This window comes from Ranitomeya imitator, chromosome 4 (assembly GCF_032444005.1).
Source record: "Ranitomeya imitator isolate aRanImi1 chromosome 4, aRanImi1.pri, whole genome shotgun sequence".
NCBI lineage: Eukaryota > Metazoa > Chordata > Amphibia > Anura > Dendrobatidae > Ranitomeya > Ranitomeya imitator.
In genome coordinates this window covers 424611397-424636483 of record NC_091285.1, presented here as the reverse complement: position 1 = coordinate 424636483, position 25087 = coordinate 424611397, and the positions used below count along the sequence as shown (strand labels likewise).

Below are 25087 nucleotides of genomic sequence, written 5' to 3'. Positions count from 1 at the left end.
AAAGGAAAGGCGGCACTCACAGATCCATTCCGAGCGGTTACTTTATTGCTTAAAAAGCCATCACAGCCGGGGGTACTGAACAAACAGTGCGGCAAGCCTGACGACGGCCGTATCACGCCCTCCTGGCGCTTCTAGTAATGAATATGCACGCGACTCCACTCCCATAGGCGTGGAGCGCATATTAATTACTTTAATGAGCGGTACTATGTGACCGCTGAACACAGGAACAAGCTGCCGGCGCCAGAGACCATTGGAGAAGCAGGGACATGCACAGACCACACCAGGAGGGGGTGAGTATGACGGGGGAGGGTGAGCCATGCTATATTCACATGACCCCGTTGCACCGCCGGGCTTTGTCTTCCTCATCCTCTGGCTGTGACGTTCAGGTCAGAGGGCGCAATGGCGTGTTTTGTGCAAGCCCTTTGCCTAAACAGTCACATCCAGAGTACCCGGAAGACACAGCGGTGCACGATGGTGGAACAGGGACAGGTGAATATTGCAAGTGTCGGGGGCTTGAGCAAGTATCGACACCAGCACCTGGCCCCCATAGCACGCCGGTGTCCCCGCCTGCTCAGGACACCGGCACCTGGCCCCCAGCGAGGAGAGGTGAGAATGTAATTTTATTTTTTCTTAATCGCAGCATATGGGGCATATTATTCTATGGAGCATCTAATGGGGCCATAAACCTTAATGGAGCAGCGTATGGGGCATATTATTCTATGGAGTATCTTATGGGGCCATCAACCTTTATGGCGCAGCATATGGGGCATATTATTCTATGGAGCTTCTTATGGGGCATCATTAACTTTTATGGAGCAGCACATGGGGCATATTATTCTATGGAGCATCTTATGGGGCCATCAACCTTTATGGAGCAGCATACGGGGCCATCAACTTTTAGGGGGCATTATATGGGGCATATTACTCTATGGAGCATCTTATGTGGTTATCATTAACCTTTATGGAGCATTATATGGGGCATATTTTAATATGGAGCATCTTATGGGGCCATTATTAACCTTTGTGCAGCATTATATGGGGCATATTTTTTGTATGGAGCATCTTATGGGGCCCATCATGAACTTTATGGAGCATTATATGGGGCATATTTTGTATGGAGCATCTTATGGGGCCCATCATGAACTTTATGGAGCATTATATGGGGCATATTTTGTATGGAGCATCTTAAGGGGCCCATCATCAACTGTATGGAGAATTATATGGGGCTCCTGATTCAATATGGATATTCAAAAACATTTAACCTACTGATGTCTCAATTAATTTGACTTTTATTGGTATCCATTTTTATTTTTGAAATTTACCAGTAGCTGCTGCATTTCCCACCCTAGGCTTATACTCGAGTCAATACGTTTTTCCATTTTTTTTGTGGCAAAATTAGGGGTCTCGGCTTATACTCGGGTCGGCTTATACTCAAGTATATACAGTAATTCTACTTGATCTCATCACTATTGTTTCCCTTATCTTGATGCTGGACTGAAGGACACTTGTTAAATCTAAAAATAGGTTACATGCCTCGGGTATAAAGAGACTCACAGACAGAGAGAGTGACACAGCTGGACATTCTGCAAAACACCCAACAGACGAGAGACAGGACTGCAGCCATTCAATTATGGCACCAGCACGAGGGGCATGAATCTATCATTCTATAGGAAACAACCTAGGTGTTTTTGGCTCTGGTTGAAAGGATACAGATCTGCTCCATTAACCAACCCTGAACCATGGATACGTTTGGAGAAAGCAAGGATTAGGACCCGCTGGTCGCCTGGCTCCATGGAGATGTTCGGATAAGCCAGGTGGTGACTCTCGTGTCAACTGGCTTTGGACCTTGTATGGACTCTGTGGACTATCATCTCCCTACGCTTGTCATTACATCCTCTCTGTGTGTGTATCACAGATGGGGTAGGCGACCCTGGGAGCTCTGATGTAACATCTGCCATTATCCCAGTGGGTCTGCGGAAGGGTGAGACTCTGTAATGTGCACCATCTTGGGGAATTTTGCTGGGACTGTTCTATGTGTTATCTGCCTGTTTTTTGGTTCAGTAAAGCTTTGCCACACTGTTTTACCCCCACCGTGCGTTGTTTGAGTAGCGATATGCCCTCGTAAATGGGAGAGCAGACGTTAGGTGGTACAATCCCTGGTCCATGTGGTTGTAAGGGTTCCGGACTTTCCTTTGTGCCTGTTTGCCCTGATCGAAATGGAGTCTCGTATCTCGCCTTGTCATGGAACTTCCTGTCTGTCCTGATTATTTAAATCCAGGTCGTGTGATCCTCCTTGCCTGAGTATTTTATTGCTGTTTGATCCTGAGCTCCTGCCTGTCTGCTGGTGGTTTACTTGCAGCTGCTGCTCGTTACTCGGTGCTCTACCTCTCTACGTTCTGCTGCCTTCAGTCCTCTGTGCGTCTCCCTGATGCTGTCTGTGCTCAACTACTTTCTGGACTTCTGGTGTGGAGCTAATCGCCCCTGCTGTGGCTAGTAAGGAATCCTGACATCACCATTTCCTCTAGGTCTGTGTTTGTTTAGGCTGTGTTGCTGGGCTTGTGGAGGACTTTCATCCCAAAACTTACATATAGCGACCTTTTCCTGTTAATTTCACTCTCCCGTATCACGCTGGACTTCTATGTCTAAGTGCCGTGTGCATAGCCACAATTGTGATTGCTCGACTTCTACACTTTAGTGCTGTGTGAGTGCTCAATCCTAAAATCACGGGACTGCCTCATTAAATGCGGTGTGCTTACTCCCATACTTTCTGCTGGATTTCTAGGTTTAGTACCTTGTGCACACCTGCGTCATATTACAGGTGGACTGGTCGCCCCAGCTCTTCAATCACTCTGGATATTTCCATATTATGCTGTATTTTTGTTACAATTGAAGGAAGTGCTCTGCCAGTTTTGCTTTACTTGCATCATTCCATATTGTGCTGAGTTTCCATTACTATTATAGGAAGTGCTTGGTTTAGTTTTGGCACACTTGACAAATATACTTATTTGCATCAACTTTGGTCTCAGTTTCGTATTGTCCCACACAATCAGATTCCGTAGTACCCATATAATTATTACAGCGGTTCCGGCTAGCGGACTTGGGCGACGGCCGACTCCCCATTTCAACACAGGTATTTAGTTAACATAATTTTGATCAAAAAACGTAAAAGCCATCCCACTACATCAGGATGACCCCATTCATAAAAGTCCTAACCTCTAATATTAAATCTTTACCGCATGTCAAATGACCTACATGTGAATAAGGGCTGAGAAGGACTTAGACCTAGGTTTCAACCCCTTCAAGACTGTATCCATGCATCCATGCTTACCGATCTTGGACACAAGAATACGTCATGGCGATTGCTGTCGGGTGCCAGCATCACTTCTGGCAGTTTAGCCTGCCGAACTTAAATTTCTGTAAAGCATCTTCTGGTTCAAGGATAAATTCCTTGAGGAGTCTAGTTTCCAAAAAGGGGTCACTTGTGGGGGTTTCCAGGGGTTCTCCAAACACAACATGACACCCGCAGACCATTCTATCAAAGTATGCATTCCAAAACATCAGCCTAGCCAGTCTCCAGACCTTAATCCCATAGAAAACTTATGGAGGGAGTTGAAGCTCTGAATTGCCAAGCGACAGCCTCAAAATCTTAATGATTTAGTGATGATCTACAAAAAACGTCTGACTGCTGTGCTTGCCAACAAAGGTTTTGCCACTAAGTCATCTTGACGTAGTGGGATGGCTGGTACTTTTTTTGCTCAAAATTATGTTAACTATTATGTTAACTAAACCCTCTATATTATTTTCATGCATTATTGCTACTTATTTACTGCAGGGTATTTGCTTACTTTATATTTGTCTTGAGTTTTTGTCATATTCAACATTTGCAAGAGCGAACAATTGCTGCTGTGTGATATAGATGATATGGTGGTGGACAGATTTCTGCTGTCAGGAATAAGTTTATTGAAAATAGGTTCAAACTGTTGCTCTAATAGAATGGCAGAGACTGGCACTTGGAGTGTGGTCTTTGCTAGGTGGTCATAAAGTCTGGATAAATGCGGTCACTTGTGGGGGGTTTCCATTTCTCCGATATCTAATGAATATTTAATTTAGAAAATTGTATAGTAATAAAATCCTTCTTCCTATCTTTGTGGATAAAAAGTATTGGAATAATCACAACAGACTGCTTTTCGACTTAGCCTGGAGCCTTTGTGAGGGCAGGGAAAATTCATTTCCTGACAGAGTAAGTTCACAATAGGTGTTTTTTCCAGTGTTTTTTTAACCCATTACTTGCCAAATTATAATTTTTACAAGTACGGATTTTTCAGAAAAGGGCGTCCCAATATTCATTTAAAAATGACAATGACATGATTTCCTATTTTGAAAACATTCATTTTACAAACACAACACAAAAAATTGGACCTAATTATAAAAATTATAAAATCTTAGTTGCTAGAAGCTAAAGATTAGGTGTCTCAAAAAAAGGATATTGGTAAATAATGGGTTAATGCAAATTTTCAGCTCTGTTTTACAGTACCAGCCTTGTGTATGAGAATTCCGAAATCTCTTGCACACACCTTGGTTTTTCGTCATCAGTATTTTGCGCTTTGCATGTTTTTTTGCACAATAAAGCATGTCACTTCTTTCATGTTTTTCCAGCGTTTTTCACCCACTGACATAAATGGGTGGTGAAAAACCGCTGAAAATCCGCAGCAAAAACACAGGTATCAGGTTTTGCTTCGTATTTTGTGCCAAAATCTGATTCTATGGACTTTTTTTGCACTAAACATTATCAGCATGCACAAGAGACAAATCTAGCATGCCAAAAAGAAAGCAAAAGACGTACAAAAACGCAGCAAGAAACACAAGAAAAACATGCTTTTACTGTAGCTTCTTTCTAGCCAATGGATCAGGTTTTGCTGCAGAAAAAAAATGCTGAAAAAATGCCCAGCGTGAACTTACCCAAAGGCTCAGACCAGAGCCGGGAACCTATCCGTTGTGACTGTTTCAATATTTTTTATCCTATTTTTCCAAGAGCCATAACTATTTTTTCATTGATAAAGCCCTATATGTTTGAAGGGCTGTATTGTAGTTTTTAATGACACTATTCATTTTACCTTATAACCGATACCGATATCCGATACCAATACAAGTCAATGGGACACAAATATCGGAAGGTATCCTGTAATGGATCCCAGGGTCTGAAGGAGAGAAAACTCTCCTTCAGGCCCTGGGATCCATATTCATGTGTAAAATAAAGAATAAAAATATAAAATATTGATATACTTACCCTCTGACGCGCCCTGGTCGTCACCGCTGCAACCGCCTTGCTTTCGTTCCGAAGAATGAGCGCGTAAAGGGCCTTCGATGACGTCGCGGCTTGTGATTGGTCGCGTGAGCGGTCAAATGACCGCTCAGCGACCAATCACAAGCCGCGACGTCATCGAAGGCCCTTTACGCGCTGATTCTTCGGAATGAAAGCAAGGCGGTTGCAGCAGTGAAGACCAGGGCGCGTCAGAGGGTAAGTATATCAATATTTTTTATTTTTATTCTTTATTTTACACATTAATCTTAATCCTGATACCGATTCCCGATATCACAAAAATATCGGAACTCGGTATCGGAATTCCGATACTGCAAATATCGGCCGATACCCGATACTTGCGGTATCGGAATGCTCAACACTACCTATCAACATTCACTTTCTAGCCTCTTATGAAGGCAGCCCAGCCACAGTATTGCCAAGATGATGGAAAAGGGGCCCCTGACTGGCATGGGATACCAAACGGAAGCCCCGACGGATTTATGCAATTTAAATACTGTTGCCAGAGATTGACAGCTGCATTTAACCCTTTCGTGACCGGACTTGTTTTTGCCTTCGTGACCACTGACCGGGCCAATTTTTACAATTAAGACCACTGTCATTTTATGAGGTAATAACTCTGGAATGCTTCCACGGATCCCGGTGATTCTGAGACTGTTTTCTCATGACAAATTGTACTTCATGTTAGTGGTAAAATTTCTTCGATATGACTTGCGTTTATTTGTTAAAAAAAATGGAAATTTGGCGAAAGTCTTGAAAACTTTGCAATTTTCAAACTTTTAAAGGGAATCTGTCACCTAATTTTTCGCATATAAGCTGCGGCCACCGCCATTAGGGGCTTATCTACAGCATTCTGTAATGCTGTAGATAAGCCCCTGATGTAACCTGAAAGATAAGAAAAACAAGTTAGATTCTGCTTACCCAGGGGCGGTCCGGGTCTGATGGGCGTCGCAGGTCCGGGTCCTCCCATCTTCATGCGATGATGTCCTCTTCCTTGCTTCTGTCGCGGCTCATGCACAGGCGTACTTTATCTGCCCTGTTGAGGGCAGAGCAAAGTACTGCAATGCGCAGGCGCCGGGAAAGGTCAGAGAGGCCGGGCGCCTGTGCACTGCAGTACTTTGCTCTGCCCTCAACAGGGCAAATCAGTACACGTGTGCCGGAGCCGCAACAGAAGCAAGGAAGAGAACGTCATCGCATGAAGATGGGAGGCGCCGGACCCGTGACGCCCATCGGACCCAAACCAGGACCGCCCCTGGTGAGTATAATCTAACTTGCTTTTCTTATCTTTCAGGTTACATTGGGGGCTTATCTACAGCATTACTACTACTTTATATCAGCACAATTTTGGAACCAAAATTTTTTTGGGGGGTAGGACGTTATAAGGGTTAAAAGTTGACCAGCCATTTTTCATTTTTTCAACAAATTTTACAAAACCATTTTTTTTAGTCTATATGAAAGAAAATGCCCAAAAATGACACCATTCTAAAAACTGTACCCCTCAAGGTGCGCAAAACCACATTCAAGAAGTTTATTAACCCTTCAGGTGATTCACAAGAATTAATAGAATATGGAAGGAAAAAATTAACATTTCACTTTTTCCAACAAAAATGTTTCTTTATCACCATATTTTCCATTTTCACAAAAGTAACAGAAGAAAATGCACCATAAAACTTGTTGTGCGGTTTCTCCTGAGCATGCCGATACCACATATATGAGGGAAAGCTACTGTTTGTGCACATGGCCGGGCTCGGAAGGGAAGGAGCTCCATTTGACTTTTTGAATCCCCAAGTGCTTCACAGCGGTTTATAACGTAGAGCCGTGGAAATAAAAAAAATAACATTTTTCCCAAATAAATCTTTTTAGCTTCATATTTTGCATTTTCCTAAGGGTAAAAGGTGAAATTGCTCCACACAATTTGTTGTGCAATTTCTCCTGAGCACGCCAATACCCTCCCCATATGTGGGGGAATACTACTGTTTGGGCGCACGGCAGGGCTTGGAAGGGAAGGAGCGCCACTTGACTTTTGGAATGCATAATTGGCTGGAATCAATAGAGGACACCATGTTGCGTTTGGAGAGCCCCTGATGTGCCTAAATAGTGGAAACCCCCAACAAGTCAACACATTGTGGAAACTAGACCCCCCAAGGAACTTATCTAGCTGTGTGGTGAGCACTTTGAACCCCCAAGTGCTTCACAGAAGATAATAACGTAGAGCCGTGAAAATAAAAAAAAATCATATTTTCTCGACAAAAATAATCTTTTCGTCCTCAATTTTTTGTTTTCACAAGGGTAGCAAGAAAAAATGGACCCCAAAGTTTGTTGTGCAATTTCTCCTGAGTATTCCAATACCCAGTATGTGGTGGAAAACTACTGCCTGGGAGCACGGCAGGGCATGAAAGGGAAAGAGCATCATGTGACTTTTGGAATGAAAAATTGGCTGGAATCCATAGCGGAAGCCATGTTGCGTTTGGAGAGCCCCTGACGTGCCTAAACAGTGGAAACCCCCAACAAGTTACCCCATTTTGGAAACTAGACCCCCAAAGAACTTATCTAGTTGTGTGGTGAGCACTTTGAACCCCAAAGTGCTTCACAGAAGCTAATAAAGTAGAGCTGTGAAAATAAAAAATCATATTTTCTCCACAAAAATGATCTGTTCAACCTCAATTTTTCATTTTCCAAAGGGTAACAGGAGAAATTGGACCTGAAAAGTTGTTGCGCAATTTGTTCTTAGTATGGTGATACCCCATATGTGGGGGTAAACCACTGTTTAGGCGCATGGCAGAGCTCCGAAGGGAAGGAGCGCCATATTGGAAAACAGATTTTGCGGGAATTGTTTGTGGGTGACATGTCACATTGTCAGAGCCCCTAAAATGTTTTACCACTAAAATGTTGTTTTAACCCCAGATTTTACATTGGAAAATACCTAGATAGGTAAATGGTCATTACACCCATAGATGAATTTGCAGAGGGGAGTGATTTCCAAAATGGGGTCACTTCAGGGGGGATTTTGCTGTTATGGAACTTTGGAGAGCCACTAAGTGCCAGAACAACAGAATCCCCCCTGAAGTGACCACATTTTGGAAATAACACCCCTCTGAGAATTCATCTATGGATAAAGTGACCATTTTCACTGCATGGATGATTTCCAGAAACACGTAGTGGAAGTTTAAGGCTGGGGTCACACTTGCGAGTGCATTGCAAGAAACTTGCACGAGTCTCTCGCATCAATACCCGGCACAGCCGCCGGCACTCGGGACCGAAGCATGCGTTTCCGAGTGCCGGGTATTAATGTAAGAGACTTGTGTGAGTTTCTCACATTGCACTCGCAAGTGTGACCCTGGCATTAGAGCAAAAATTGCAAAAATGTCATTGCAGTGCCCAATATATTGTGCCCAGCTTGTGTCTCCAGAAACATCTCCCCACCTACCCCCGGAAATTGTTAAGTCAGCTGTACTCAAATGTGTCTGTCACTAAATAAACCAAATGCTTGAATGTCAAACCAGTTTAAAAACGTGGTATTGTGTGGAAGATTTTAAAGCAGCCGTGGAAGCATAAGGGTGGCAATGATGGGCCTTGTGGGCAATAATAGCGGGTATCATGCCCCATTTCTCTCTTGGAACATATACACGACGTCTTCTCTGGGGGTTCTTTTTTATTCCTGTTACTGGGATGAGTGCAATAAAATGTCGCTCAGTGAGTCTTCTGACATCTTCAGATTCTAAAGGATGGGCCGGGACAACATTTTCAAAAACAAGATTTTCAATTACCTTTTCCTGATAATCAAGGAAAGTATCTGAATTTCTGGCTTTTTTGTATAAAACAAAAGAATTATATGTGGCCACCTGAAACAAATAAATGACTAACTTCTTATACAAGGTATATGATTTTCTTGATACCTGGTATGGCTGTAGAACGTGATCTGCAAGGTCCACACCCCCCATATATTTGATGTAGTCAATGACAGACACAGGTTTTGGAGTAGTGGATCCCTGTTGGTCTGCAGTGGCCCTTGTGGCATCTGTGAGGATCGAGCTCAGGATGAAAATATATTTTTTATCCTTATACTTAAGGGCAAGCAGTTCTCCATTGTGTAAAGCCCCTGACTGCCCCTTTCGGAACTTTTCATTGACCGACTGTAAAAACCCCTGACGTTTTATTGTGAATGGTCCCACAAGCCCCTATGTCATGTTCAACCAGACTTTTAAATAGGGGTATGCTGGTGTAGTAGTTGTCAACATACAGATTGTAGCCTTTTTGTAAAAATGGAATTATCAGCTCCCAAACAATTTTTCCAGATGTTCCCAGATAAAAAGGGCAACCTGGTGGGTTTAGTTGGCTATCTTTGCCCTCATAAATGCGAAAAGCTGATGTGTATCCGCTTGAGCTTTTGCACATTTTATAGAGCTTTATCCCAAACCTTGCTCTCTTAGAAAGAATAAATTGCTTGAGGTGCAGTCTTCCTTTGAATTTTACAAGGGACTCATCAATGGAAATGTTTTCTGTTGGGGTGTAGAGCTTTAAGAACTTTTCTGTCAAGTCTTCAATGATGGGTCTGATTTTGAATAGTCTGGGTAGCCATTGTCTATTGTTGTTAAAATGACAAAATCTCATGAGCAATTCATAATGGGTCCTAGGAAGAATGGCAGAAAACATAGGGGTAGCTTTGACAGGGCGGTTGGACCAATAGAACCGAATGCCTATTTATTTCACAAGCCCCATGGCGAATGTAAGTCCTAAAAAATTTTTCACTTCCAGGACATTAGTTGGTGTCCATAAATTTGACCTCGCATAATAGGATCGTGGATTCTGGCTGATGAATTGGGACGCGTATAAATTTGTTTGTAGGACGATATGCTCTAGCAAGCTATCTGTCATAAACAAATTAAAAAAATGAATTGGTCCAAAATTTTCCACCTCCACATTTATACCAGGAATGGCATTAAAATTAGGGATGAATGGAGTAGCCGAATCTGAAGCCTCCCATCTGGGAAATGCTACATCAAGAGGCAAAGCCCCTTGGACATTGGTGTGCGCCAATTCACGAGCACTAGGGACAACGCTAGTACTGGGTATTGTTGCCTGAGACATTTCTCCAGAAGCGCCATTTGCCCTTCTTGTTGTACTGGTCCTTGTGTGTGAGGATGGACCAGAATCACTGCTCATTTCTGAGCTATCACTGTCTCCGCTACTAAGGCACTCGAAATCCACATCGCCATCTGACACTGCACTTGCTTCGCTGTCAGAACATAAAAGTGCAAAAGTTTCCTCTGCACTAAAATACTGATGGGCCATTTTATTTGTTTTTTTTTATTTTTTCCAGAAATAGAAAACTGACTGACTGACATCACCAAATTGAAAAACGCTAATTCTTTAGCCTAACCCTAACTTTAGAATAAACACTAACCCTAACTTTAGCCTAACCCCAACTCTAATCGCTCTCTGACAGGAGATCAGAGGAGAAACAGCGTTTTTATAAGGCAGATCGCCCAGGAAAGTTTGTTGCTACAACAAACTTTCCCAGTGATCTTTCTCATTGGCTGGTGTGACGCTGACGTCATCACCCAACCACTAACCATGAGTGGAGAAAAAGTTTTGGTGTTATCATTCATATTCTCTGAAAAAAGGCCAAGAAAGCAAAAATTCTGCCGGGGTATGTAAATTTTTGAGCACAACTGTATATAGCAGTGTGTTCACATGCATATAGTATATAGCAGTGTGTGTGTTCACATGTATATAGTAGTGTGTGTGCTCACATGTATATAGCAGTGTGTGTGCTCACATGTATATAGCAGTGTGTGTGCTCACATGTATATAGCAGTGTGTGTGTGTTCACATGTATATAGCAGTGTGTGTGCTCACATGTATATAGAAGTGTGTGTGTTCACATGTATATAGAAGTGTGTGTGTTCACATGTATATAGCAGTGTGTGTGCTCACATGTATATAGCAGTGTGTGTGTGCTCACATGTATATAGCATTGTGTGTGTTCACATGTATATAGCAGTGTGTGTGTTCATATGTATATAGTAGTGTGTGTGTGCTCACATGTATATAGCAGTGTGTCTGTGCTCACATGTATATAGCATTGTGTGTGTTCACATGTATATAGCAGTGTGTGTGTTCATATGTATACAGTAGTGTGTGCTGACATGTATATAGCAGTGTGTGTTCACATGTATATAGCAGTGTGTGTGTTCTCACATGTATATAGCAGTGTGTTCACATGCATATAGTATATAGCAGTGTGTGTGCTCACATGTATATAGCATTGTGTGTGTTCACATGTATATAGCAGTGTGTGTGTTCATATGTATATAGTAGTGTGTGCTCACATGTATATAGCAGTGTGTGTTCACATGTATATAGCAGTGTGTGTGCTCACATGTATATAGCAGTGTGTGTGCTCACATGTATATAGCAGTGTGTGTGTTCACATATAAATAGCAGTGTGTGTGCTCACATGTATATAGCAGTGTGTGTGTGCTCACATGTATATAGCAGTGTGTGTGTGCTCACATGTATATAGCAGTGTGTGTGCTCACATGTATATAGCAGTGTGTGTGCTCACATGTATATAGCAGTGTGTGTGCTCACATGTATATAGCAGTGTGTGTGCTCACATGTATATAGCAGTGTGTGTGCTCACATGTATATAGCAGTGTGTGTGCTCACATGTATATAGCAGTGTGTGTGCTCACATGTATATAGCAGTGTGTGTGCTCACATGTATATAGCAGTGTGTGTGCTCACATGTATATAGCAGTGTGTGTGCCCACATGTATATAGCAGTGTGTGTGCTCACATGTATATAGCAGTGTGTGTGCCCACATGTATATAGCAGTGTGTGTGCTCACATGTATATAGCAGTGTGTGTGTGTTCACATGTATATAGCAGTGTGTGTGTTCACATGTATATAGCAGTGTGTGTGTTCACATGTATATAGCAGTGTGTGAGCTCACATGTATATAGCAGTGTGTCTGCTCACATGTATATAGCAGTGTGTGTGCTCACATGTATATAGCAGTGTGTGTGTGTTCACATGTATATAGCAGTGTGTGTGCTCACATGTATATAGCAGTGTGTGTGTTCACATGTATATAGCAGTGTGTGTGCTCACATGTATATAGCAGTGTGTGTGCTTACATGTATATAGCAGTGTGTGTGTGCTCACATGTATATAGAAGTGTGTGTGTGCTCACATGTATATAGCAGTGTGTGTGCTCACATGTATATAGCAGTGTGTGTGCTCACATGTATATAGCAGTGTGTGTGTGCTCACATGTATATAGCAGTGTGTGTGTGTGTTCACATGTATATAGCAGTGTGTGTTCTCACATGTATATAGCAATGTGTGTGCTCACATGTATATAGCAGTGTGTGTGCTCACATGTATATAGCAGTGTGTGTGTGCTCACATGTATATAGAAGTGTGTGTTCACATGTATATAGCAGTGTGTGTGCTCACATGTATATAGCAGTGTGTGTGCTCACATGTATATAGCAGTGTGTGTGCTCACATGTATATAGCAGTGTGTGTGCTCACATGTATATAGCAGTGTGTGTGCTCACATGTATATAGAAGTGTGTGTGTTCACATGTATATAGCAGTGTGCGTGCTCACATGTATATAGCAGTGTGCGTGCTCACATGTATATAGCAGTGTGTGTGCTCACATGTATATAGCAGTGTGTGTGTGTTCACATGTATATAGCAGTGTGTGTGCTCACATGTATATAGCAGTGTGTGTGTTCACATGTATATAGCAGTGTGTGAGCTCACATGTATATAGCAGTGTGTGTGTGTTCACATGTATATAGCAGTGTGCGTGTTCACATGTATATAGCAGTGTGTGTGTTCACATGTATATAGCAGTGTGTGTGTTCTCACATGTAAATAGCAGTGTGTGTGCTCACATGTATATAGCAGTGTGTGTGCTCACATGTATATAGCAGTGTGTGTGTTCACATGTATATAGCAGTGTGTGTGTGCTCACATGTATATAGAAGTGTGTGTGTTCACATGTATATAGCAGTGTGTGTGTTCACATGTATATAGCAGTGTGTGTGCTCACATGTATATAGCAGTGTGTGTGCTCACATGTATATAGCAGTGTGTGTTCTCACATGTATAGAGCAGTGTGTGTGCTCACATGTATATAGCAGTGTGTGTGTGCTCACATGTATATAGAAGTGTGTGTGTTCACATGTATATAGCTGTGTGTGTGCCCACATGTATATAGCAGTGTGTGTGCTCACATGTATATAGCAGTGTGTGTGCTCACATGTATATAGCAGTGTGTGTGCTCATATGTATATAGCAGTGTGTGTGCTCACATGTATATAGCAGTGTGTGTGCTCACATGTATATAGCAGTGTGTGTGCCCACATGTATATAGCAGTGTGTGTGCTCACATGTATATAGCAGTGTGTGTACTCACATGTATATAGCAGTGTCTGTGCTCACATGTATATAGCAGTGTGTGTGCTCACATGTATATAGCAGTGTGTGTGCTCACATGTATATAGCAGTGTGTGTGTGTTCACATATATAGAGCAGTGTGTGTGTGTTCACATGTATATAGCAGTGTGTGTGTTCACATGTATATAGCAGTGTGTGTGTTCACATGTATATAGCAGTGTGTGAGCTCACATGTATATAGCAGTGTGTGTGCTCACATGTATATAGCAGTGTGTGTGCTCACATGTATATAGCAGTGTGTGTGTGTTCACATGTATATAGCAGTGTGTGTGTTCACATGTATATAGCAGTGTGTGTGCTCACATGTATATAGCAGTGTGTGTGCTTACATGTATATAGCAGTGTGTGTGTGCTCACATGTATATAGAAGTGTGTGTGTTCACATGTATATAGCAGTGTGTGTGCTCACATGTATATAGCAGTGTGTGTGCTCACATGTATATAGCAGTGTGTGTGTGCTCACATGTATATAGCAGTGTGTGTGTTCACATGTATATAGCAGTGTGTGTGTTCTCACATGAATATAGCAATGTGTGTGCTCACATGTATATAGCAGTGTGTGTGTGTTCACATATATAGAGCAGTGTGTGTGTGTTCACATGTATATAGCAGTGTGTGTGTTCACATGTATATAGCAGTGTGTGTGTTCACATGTATATAGCAGTGTGTGAGCTCACATGTATATAGCAGTGTGTGTGCTCACATGTATATAGCAGTGTGTGTGCTCACATGTATATAGCAGTGTGTGTGTGTTCACATGTATATAGCAGTGTGTGTGTTCACATGTATATAGCAGTGTGTGTGCTCACATGTATATAGCAGTGTGTGTGCTTACATGTATATAGCAGTGTGTGTGTGCTCACATGTATATAGAAGTGTGTGTGTTCACATGTATATAGCAGTGTGTGTGCTCACATGTATATAGCAGTGTGTGTGCTCACATGTATATAGCAGTGTGTGTGTGCTCACATGTATATAGCAGTGTGTGTGTTCACATGTATATAGCAGTGTGTGTGTTCTCACATGAATATAGCAATGTGTGTGCTCACATGTATATAGCAGTGTGTGTGCTCACATGTATATAGCAGTGTGTGTGTGCTCACATGTATGTGTTCACAAGTGTGTGTTCACATGTATATAGCAGTGTGTGTGCTCACATGTATATAGCAGTGTGTGTGCTCACATGTATATAGAAGTGTGTGTGTTCACATGTATATAGCAGTGTGCGTGCTCACATGTATATAGCAGTGTGCGTGCTCACATGTATATAGCAGTGTGTGTGCTCACATGTATATAGCAGTGTGTGTGTGTTCACATGTATATAGCAGTGTGTGTGCTCACATGTATATAGCAGTGTGTGTGTTCACATGTATATAGCAGTGTGTGAGCTCACATGTATATAGCAGTGTGTGTGCTCACATGTATATAGCAGTGTGTGTGTGCTCACATGTATATAGAAGTAACATAGTAACATAGTAACATAGTCAGTAAGGCCGAAAAAAGACATTTGTCCATCCAGTTCAGCCTATATTCCATCATAATAAATCCCCAGATCTACGTCCTTCTACAGAACCTAATAATTGGTTGTGTGGTTGTGTGTGTTCACATGTATATAGCAGTGTGTGTGCTCACATGTATATAGCAGTGTGGGTGCTCACATGTATATAGCAGTGTGTGTGCTCACATGTATATAGCAGTGTGTGTGCTCACATGTATATAGCAGTGTGTGTGCTCACATGTATAAAGAAGTGTGTGTGTTCTCATGTATATAGCAGTGTGTGTGCTCACATGTATATAGCAGTGTGTGTGTTCACATGTATATAGCAGTGTGTGTGCGTTCACATGTATATAGCAGTGTGTGTGTTCACATGTATATAGCAGTGTGTGTGTTCACATGTATATAGCAGTGTGTGAGCTCACATGTATATAGCAGTGTGTGTGCTCACATGTATATAGCAGTGTGTGTGTGCTCACATGTATATAGAAGTGTGTGTTCACATGTATATAGCAGTGTGTGTGCTCACATGTATATAGCAGTGTGCGTGCTCACATGTATATAGCAGTGTGTGTGCTCACATGTATATAGCAGTGTGCGTGCTCACATGTATATAGAAGTGTGGGTGCCCACATGTATATAGCAGTGTGTGAGCTCACATGTATATAGCAGTGTGTGTGCTCACATGTATATAGCAGTGTGTGTGCTCACATGTATATAGCAGTGTGTGTGTGTTCACATGTATATAGCAGTGTGTGTGCTCACATGTATATAGCAGTGTGTGTGTTCACATGTATATAGCAGTGTGTGTGCTCACATGTATATAGCAGTGTGTGTGCTTACATGTATATAGCAGTGTGTGTGTGCTCACATGTATATAGAAGTGTGTGTGTTCACATGTATATAGCAGTGTGTGTGCTCACATGTATATAGCAGTGTGTGTGCTCACATGTATATAGCAGTGTGTGTGTGCTCACATGTATATAGCAGTGTGTGTGCTCACATGTATATAGCAGTGTGTGTGTGTTCACATGTATATAGCAGTGTGTGTGTTCACATGTATATAGCAGTGTGTGTGCTCACATGTATATAGCAGTGTGTGTGCTTACATGTATATAGCAGTGTGTGTGTGCTCACATGTATATAGAAGTGTGTGTGTTCACATGTATATAGCAGTGTGTGTGCTCACATGTATATAGCAGTGTGTGTGCTCACATGTATATAGCAGTGTGTGTGTGCTCACATGTATATAGCAGTGTGTGTGTTCACATGTATATAGCAGTGTGTGTGTTCTCACATGAATATAGCAATGTGTGTGCTCACATGAATATAGCAGTGTGTGTGCTCACATGTATATAGCAGTGTGTGTGTGCTCACATGTATGTGTTCACAAGTGTGTGTTCACATGTATATAGCAGTGTGTGTGCTCACATGTATATAGCAGTGTGTGTGCTCACATGTATATAGAAGTGTGTGTGTTCACATGTATATAGCAGTGTGCGTGCTCACATGTATATAGCAGTGTGCGTGCTCACATGTATATAGCAGTGTGTGTGCTCACATGTATATAGCAGTGTGTGTGTGTTCACATGTATATAGCAGTGTGTGTGCTCACATGTATATAGCAGTGTGTGTGTTCACATGTATATAGCAGTGTGTGAGCTCACATGTATATAGCAGTGTGTGTGCTCACATGTATATAGCAGTGTGTGTGTGCTCACATGTATATAGAAGTAACATAGTAACATAGTCAGTAAGGCCGAAAAAAGACATTTGTCCATCCAGTTCAGCCTATATTCCATCATAATAAATCCCCAGATCTACGTCCTTCTACAGAACCTAATAATTGGTTGTGTGGTTGTGTGTGTTCACATGTATATAGCAGTGTGTGTGCTCACATGTATATAGCAGTGTGGGTGCTCACATGTATATAGCAGTGTGTGTGCTCACATGTATATAGCAGTGTGTGTGCTCACATGTATATAGCAGTGTGTGTGCTCACATGTATAAAGAAGTGTGTGTGTTCTCATGTATATAGCAGTGTGTGTGCTCACATGTATATAGCAGTGTGTGTGTTCACATGTATATAGCAGTGTGTGTGCGTTCACATGTATATAGCAGTGTGTGTGTTCACATGTATATAGCAGTGTGTGTGTTCACATGTATATAGCAGTGTGTGAGCTCACATGTATATAGCAGTGTGTGTGCTCACATGTATATAGCAGTGTGTGTGTGCTCACATGTATATAGAAGTGTGTGTTCACATGTATATAGCAGTGTGTGTGCTCACATGTATATAGCAGTGTGCGTGCTCACATGTATATAGCAGTGTGTGTGCTCACATGTATATAGCAGTGTGCGTGCTCACATGTATATAGAAGTGTGGGTGCCCACATGTATATAGCAGTGTGTGAGCTCACATGTATATAGCAGTGTGTGTGCTCACATGTATATAGCAGTGTGTGTGCTCACATGTATATAGCAGTGTGTGTGTGTTCACATGTATATAGCAGTGTGTGTGCTCACATGTATATAGCAGTGTGTGTGTTCACATGTATATAGCAGTGTGTGTGCTCACATGTATATAGCAGTGTGTGTGCTTACATGTATATAGCAGTGTGTGTGTGCTCACATGTATATAGAAGTGTGTGTGTTCACATGTATATAGCAGTGTGTGTGCTCACATGTATATAGCAGTGTGTGTGCTCACATGTATATAGCAGTGTGTGTGTGCTCACATGTATATAGCAGTGTGTGTGTGCTCACATGTATATAGCAGTGTGTGTGTGCTCACATGTATATAGCAGTGTGTGTGTGCTCACATGTATATAGCAGTGTGCGTGCTCACATGTATATAGCAGTGTGTGTGCTCACATGTATATAGCAGTGTGTGTGTGTTCACATGTATATAGCAGTGTGTGTGTGCTCACATGTATATAGAAGTGTGTGTTCACATGTATATAGCAGTGTGTGTGCTCACATGTATATAGCAGTGTGTGTGCTCACATGTATATAGCAGTGTGTGTGCTCACATGTATATAGCAGTGTGTGTGCTCACATGTATATAGCAGTGTGTGTGCTCATATGTATATAGAAGTGTGTGTGTTCACATGTATATAGCAGTGTGCGTGCTCACATGTATATAGCAGTGTGCGTGCTCACATGTATATAGCAGTGTGTGTGCTCACATGTATATAGCAGTGTGTGTGTGTTCACATGTATATAGCAGTGTGTGTGCTCACATGTATATAGCAGTGTGTGTGTTCACATGTATAGAGCAGTGTGTGAGCTCACATGTATATAGCAGTGTGTGTGTGTTCACATGTATATAGCAGTGTGCGTGTTCACATGTATATAGCAGTGTGTGTGTTCACATGTATATAGCAGTGTGTGTGTTCTCACATGTAAATAGCAGTGTGTGTGCTCACATGTATATAGCAGTGTGTGTGCTCACATGTATATAGCAGTGTGTGTGTTCACATGTATATAGCAGTGTGTGTGTGCTCACATGTATATAGAAGTGTGTGTGTTCACATGTATATAGCAGTGTGTGTGTTCACATGTATATAGCAGTGTGTGTGCTCACATGTATATAGCAGTGTGTGTGCTCACATGTATATAGCAGTGTGTGTTCTCACATGTATAGAGCAGTGTGTGTGCTCACATGTATATAGCAGTGTGTGTGTGCTCACATGTATATAGAAGTGTGTGTGTTCACATGTATATAGCTGTGTGTGTGCCCACATGTATATAGCAGTGTGTGTGCTCACATGTATATAGCAGTGTGTGTGCTCACATGTATATAGCAGTGTGTGTGCCCACATGTATATAGCAGTGTGTGTGCTCACATGTATATAGCAGTGTGTGTACTCACATGTATATAGCAGTGTCTGTGCTCACATGTATATAGCAGTGTGTGTGCTCACATGTATATAGCAGTGTGTGTGCTCACATGTATATAGCAGTGTGTGTGTGTTCACATATATAGAGCAGTGTGTGTGTGTTCACATGTATATAGCAGTGTGTGTGTTCACATGTATATAGCAGTGTGTGTGTTCACATGTATATAGCAGTGTGTGAGCTCACATGTATATAGCAGTGTGTGTGCTCACATGTATATAGCAGTGTGTGTGCTCACATGTATATAGCAGTGTGTGTGTGTTCACATGTATATAGCAGTGTGTGTGTTCACATGTATATAGCAGTGTGTGTGCTCACATGTATATAGCAGTGTGTGTGCTTACATGTATATAGCAGTGTGTGTGTGCTCACATGTATATAGAAGTGTGTGTGTTCACATGTATATAGCAGTGTGTGTGCTCACATGTATATAGCAGTGTGTGTGCTCACATGTATATAGCAGTGTGTGTGTGCTCACATGTATATAGCAGTGTGTGTGTTCACATGTATATAGCAGTGTGTGTGTTCTCACATGAATATAGCAATGTGTGTGCTCACATGTATATAGCAGTGTGTGTGCTCACATGTATATAGCAGTGTGTGTGTGCTCACATGTATGTGTTCACAAGTGTGTGTTCACATGTATATAGCAGTGTGTGTGCTCACATGTATATAGCAGTGTGTGTGCTCACATGTATACAGAAGTGTGTGTGTTCACATGTATATAGCAGTGTGCGTGCTCACATGTATATAGCAGTGTGCGTGCTCACATGTATATAGCAGTGTGTGTGCTCACATGTATATAGCAGTGTGTGTGTGTTCACATGTATATAGCAGTGTGTGTGCTCACATGTATATAGCAGTGTGTGTGTTCACATGTATATAGCAGTGTGTGAGCTCACATGTATATAGCAGTGTGTGTGCTCACATGTATATAGCAGTGTGTGTGTGCTCACATGTATATAGAAGTAACATAGTAACATAGTAACATAGTCAGTAAGGCCGAAAAAAGACATTTGTCCATCCAGTTCAGCCTATATTCCATCATAATAAATCCCCAGATCTACGTCCTTCTACAGAACCTAATAATTGGTTGTGTGGTTGTGTGTGTTCACATGTATATAGCAGTGTGTGTGCTCACATGTATATAGCAGTGTGGGTGCTCACATGTATATAGCAGTGTGTGTGCTCACATGTATATAGCAGTGTGTGTGCTCACATGTATATAGCAGTGTGTGTGCTCACATGTATAAAGAAGTGTGTGTGTTCTCATGTATATAGCAGTGTGTGTGCTCACATGTATATAGCAGTGTGTGTGTTCACATGTATATAGCAGTGTGTGTGCGTTCACATGTATATAGCAGTGTGTGTGTTCACATGTATATAGCAGTGTGTGTGTTCACATGTATATAGCAGTGTGTGAGCTCACATGTATATAGCAGTGTGTGTGCTCACATGTATATAGCAGTGTGTGTGTGCTCACATGTATATAGAAGTGTGTGTTCACATGTATATAGCAGTGTGTGTGCTCACATGTATATAGCAGTGTGCGTGCTCACATGTATATAGCAGTGTGTGTGCTCACATGTATATAGCAGTGTGCGTGCTCACATGTATATAGAAGTGTGGGTGCCCACATGTATATAGCAGTGTGTGTGCTCACATGTATATAGCAGTGTGTGTGCTCACATGTATATAGCAGTGTGTGTGCTCACATGTATATAGCAGTGTGTGTGCTCACATGTATATAGCAGTGTGTGTGTGCTCACATGTATATAGCAGTGTGTATTCCCCTGTATATAGCAGTGTGTACTGACATGTATATAGCAGTGTGTGTGCTCACATGTATACAGCAGTGTGTGTTCACATGTATATAGCAGTGTGTGTGCTCACATGTATATAGCAGTGTGTGTGCCCACATGTATATAGCAGTGTGTATGTTCACATGTATATAGCAGTGTGTGTGCTCACATGTATATAGCAGTGTGTGTGTTCACATGTATATAGCAGTGTGTGTGCTCACATGTATATAGCAGTGTGTGTGTGTTCACATGTATATAGCAGTGTGTGTGCTCACATGTATATAGAAGTGTGTGTGCTCACATGTATATAGCAGTGTGTGTGTGCTCACATGTATATAGCAGTGTGTATTCCCCTGTATATAGCAGTGTGTACTGACATGTATATAGCAGTGTGTGTGCTCACATGTATACAGCAGTGTGTGTGTGCTCACATGTATATAGCAGACACACAAGCGTGTGTGTGTGTGTGTGTGTGTGTGTGTGTGTGTGTGTGTGTGTGTGTGTGTGTGTGTGTGTGTGTGTGTGTGTGTGTGTGTGTTCACATTTATATAGCAGACACACAAGCCTGTGCGATCGCAGATTTACCTGGAGAGTCCTCAGGTCGGCAGCTTAATTTGCGACCCGTTGCCTAGTGATGGACGCTACAGCCGGTACCGCGCTGCAATGCTGCACCCCCCACACACAGGGGCGCCACTGAGCTCTTCCCCAGGAGCTGTCAGTAAGAGGCTTCTCACTGTCGGGCCCTCGGCAGCTGCTTTGGCGCTGCTGTAGGAAGCTGCAGAGTGGCGAGTGCGACTCTTCTCTCACGTAGGTGGGAGGGGTGGAGGAGGGATCGCGGAGACCAGCGGGGTCTGAGTGTTATGAAGGGGCGCAACGTTTCTGTGATGCCCAGCGAGAAGTCGCACCTCATGGGGAAGATAAGCCGCAGTCGTGTATCACTGCTGCTGCTCATCTCCAGACTGTGCAGTCAGGGATTATATAGTCACAGTTTATATACGGTCTATAAAATCAGGGATTATAAAGTCACGGTGTCTATAGTCAGGACAGGGATTATACAGTCATGGTGTCTATAGTCAGGGATTATAGAGTCACGGTGTCTATAGTCAGGGATTATAGAGTCACGGTGTCTATAGTCAGGGATTATAGAGTCACGGTGTCTATAGTCAGGGATTATAGAGTCACGGTGTCTATAGTCAGGGATTATAGAGTCACGGTGTCTATAGTCAGGGATTATACAGTCACGGTGTCTATAGTCAGGGATTATAGAGTCACGGTGTCTATAGTCAGGGATTATAGAGTCACGGTGTCTATAGTCAGGGATTATAGAGTCACGGTTTCTATAGTCAGGGATTATAGAGTCACGGTGTCTATAGTCAGGGATTATAGAGTCACGGTGTCTATAGTCAGGGATTATAGAGTCACGGTGTCTATAGTCAGGGATTATAGAGTCACGGTGTCTATAGTCAGGAATTATACAGCAGTCATAGTGTCTATAGTCAGGGATTATAGAGTATAATGAGCCCCACATAATGGTCCATACAGAATAATGGACCCCATATATTGCTCCATACAGTATAATGAGCCCCACATAATGGTCCATACAGAATAATGGGCCCCATATATTGCTCCATACAGTATAATGAGCCCCATATAATACTCCATACAGTATAAAGGACAACAATGCTTCATATAATACTCTGGAACCAGTATTCACCGCACATTCCAGAGTATAACTATGCAAAAAAATATATATATATTACAGTCTTTTATATACAAAAATCAAAAAATGGGGGGGAGCGGATTAGGTTGCTCTGTGACTGCTCAGAACAGACGACGCACACTAGTTCGTCATTGCGCCCACCGCCCTGAAACGTCAAAGAGTCAGGAGAGGTGACAGACACCGGAGCCGTGGAAGAACAGGGAGAGGCAAGTATTGAAAGTGCTGGGGCCCTGAGCAAGCACCGACACTGGGCTCCCCCGACTTACAGGCCCCATAGTGTGCCAGTGTCCCCGACGGCGAGTGGGCCCCTACCGCTTGCTCAGGGCCCCGGCACTTGCACAAGTGAGCCGGGTGCTGACACCGTGCTGAGCCCACTAGTCAGCTCAGAAACCGGCAAATCCTCACCGCGTACATTGCATACGCTGAGGAGATTCATAAGTCTACAGTCACACAAAGTGACTACAGATTTCTTATTTTAGACAATCCCTTTAAGTACTTAAGCATATTATTGCCAGGACTCGAAAACGGGCTAAAAAATCCAAATGTGGTGAAATAGGGGAAAAAAAACAATTCTGATACTGTTTTTTGGGAATTGTTTTTACAATGTACATTTTGTTGTAAAAATTACCTCGCAATATGATTCTCCTCATCAATACGATTACGGCAATAACAAACGTGTCCAGTTCTTCTATTATTTTAGTGGTGAAAAATAAATCTGAAGTTTGCAAAATAAAATTTGGGGCGTTGTGTTGCCATTTTCTGAGACCTGTAACATTTTTATTTTTCATCTAATGGAGCTGTATGATAGCTTATTTTTTGCATGATCAGACATTGTTTTTGGTAGCACCATTTTGGGATAGATGTGACTTTTTGACTGCATGTTATAGCATTTTTGTGGAATTGCGACAAACAAAAAACGTAATTTGGGTGTTTTTAATTTTTTCTGTTCATGGTCTTTACTGATCAGGTTAATTGTTTTCATATTTTAATAGATCAAACTTTCCTGATGACAGCGATACCAAATATGTGTATTTTTTAAAATTTTTTAAATATCTTTATTTTCAATGGGGAGAAAGAGGGATGATTTGAACATTTAGTTTTTTTAAAAAAATAATAATAATTTTTAAAACCTTTTTTTACTTTATACTATTCTTGTTAGCCCACTAAGAAGATGTGAAGCTGCGCTTGTGCATATTGCAGAAATGAGTCTGCTTTGAAGTCCGGGCACAGGCAGAGTTTCAAAGGAGTTCCATAATGATGGGGGTAATCGGCTGACCCCCGGCTGTCATGACAACCCATCGGCGATCTGCAATCACTTCACGGGCATGCTGATGGGCAAAAGGACTCTATTGCGCACACGTTGGCACGACTTAAATGCTGTTGTCAGAGATTGACAGTGGTGTTTAACAGGTTAACAGTCTCAGGCAGAGTTCACCTCCTCCCGCCATTGTTAGCAGCAGGTCCTGGCTGTAGTACACAGCCATCGCCTGCTGGGTATGGGATGGGCTTGCTGTGTGAGCTGGGGCTAGCTCAGCTATATATGGGTAGCCAGGGGCATATAATTCACAGGACACATGGGGCATAAATACATCACAGGAAACGCTGGGGTATATATAAATTACAAGAGGGGCATGGGCATATATACATCACAAGAGGTGCTGGGTGCATATATACATCACAGGAGGAGCATGGGCATATATACATCACAAGAGGTGCTGGGTGCAAATATACATCACAAGAGGGGCTGGGTGCATATATACATCACAAGAGGTGCTGGGTGCATATATACATCACAAGAGGTGCTGGGTGCATATATACATCACAAGAGGTGCTGGGTGCATATATACATCACAAGAGGTGCTGGGTGCATATATACATCACAAGAGGGGCTGGGTGCATATATACATCACAGGAGGAGCATGGGCATATATACATCACAAGAGGTGCTGGGTGCATATATACATCACAGGAGGAGCATGGGCATATATACATCACAAGAGGTGCTGGGTGCATATATACATCACAAGAGGGGCTGGGTGCATATATACATCACAAGAGGTGCTGGGTGCATATATACATCACAGGAGGAGCATGGGCATATATACATCACAAGAGGTGTTGGGTGCATATATACATCACAAGAGGGGCTGGATGCATATATACATCACAAGAGGTGCTGGGTGCATATATACATCACAAGAGGTGCTGGGTGCATATATACATCACAAGAGGTGCTGGGTGCATATATACATCACAAGAGGTGCTGGATGCATATATACATCACAAGAGGTGCTGGATGCATATATACATCACAAGAGGGGCTGGATGCATATATACATCACAAGAGGGGCTGGATGCATATATACATCAC

At 42.3% G+C, this 25087-nt stretch overlaps 1 protein-coding gene across 2 annotated transcripts in view; it reads right to left on the bottom strand.

Annotated features, from left to right (window-relative positions):
* The window catches only part of LOC138676307 (death-associated protein kinase 1-like), a 142517-nt gene extending 120556 nt beyond the window's left edge, over nucleotides 1–21961 (bottom strand). The window contains exon 1 of one of the 2 annotated variants that reach the window (XM_069765479.1): nucleotides 21582–21961. The gene's annotated coding sequence lies outside the window, so the exon portion shown is untranslated. The remainder of the gene's footprint in view (nucleotides 1–21581) is intronic. The other variant, XM_069765480.1, reaches the window with a different exon arrangement.
* Nucleotides 21962–25087: the final 3126 nt, after the last annotated feature.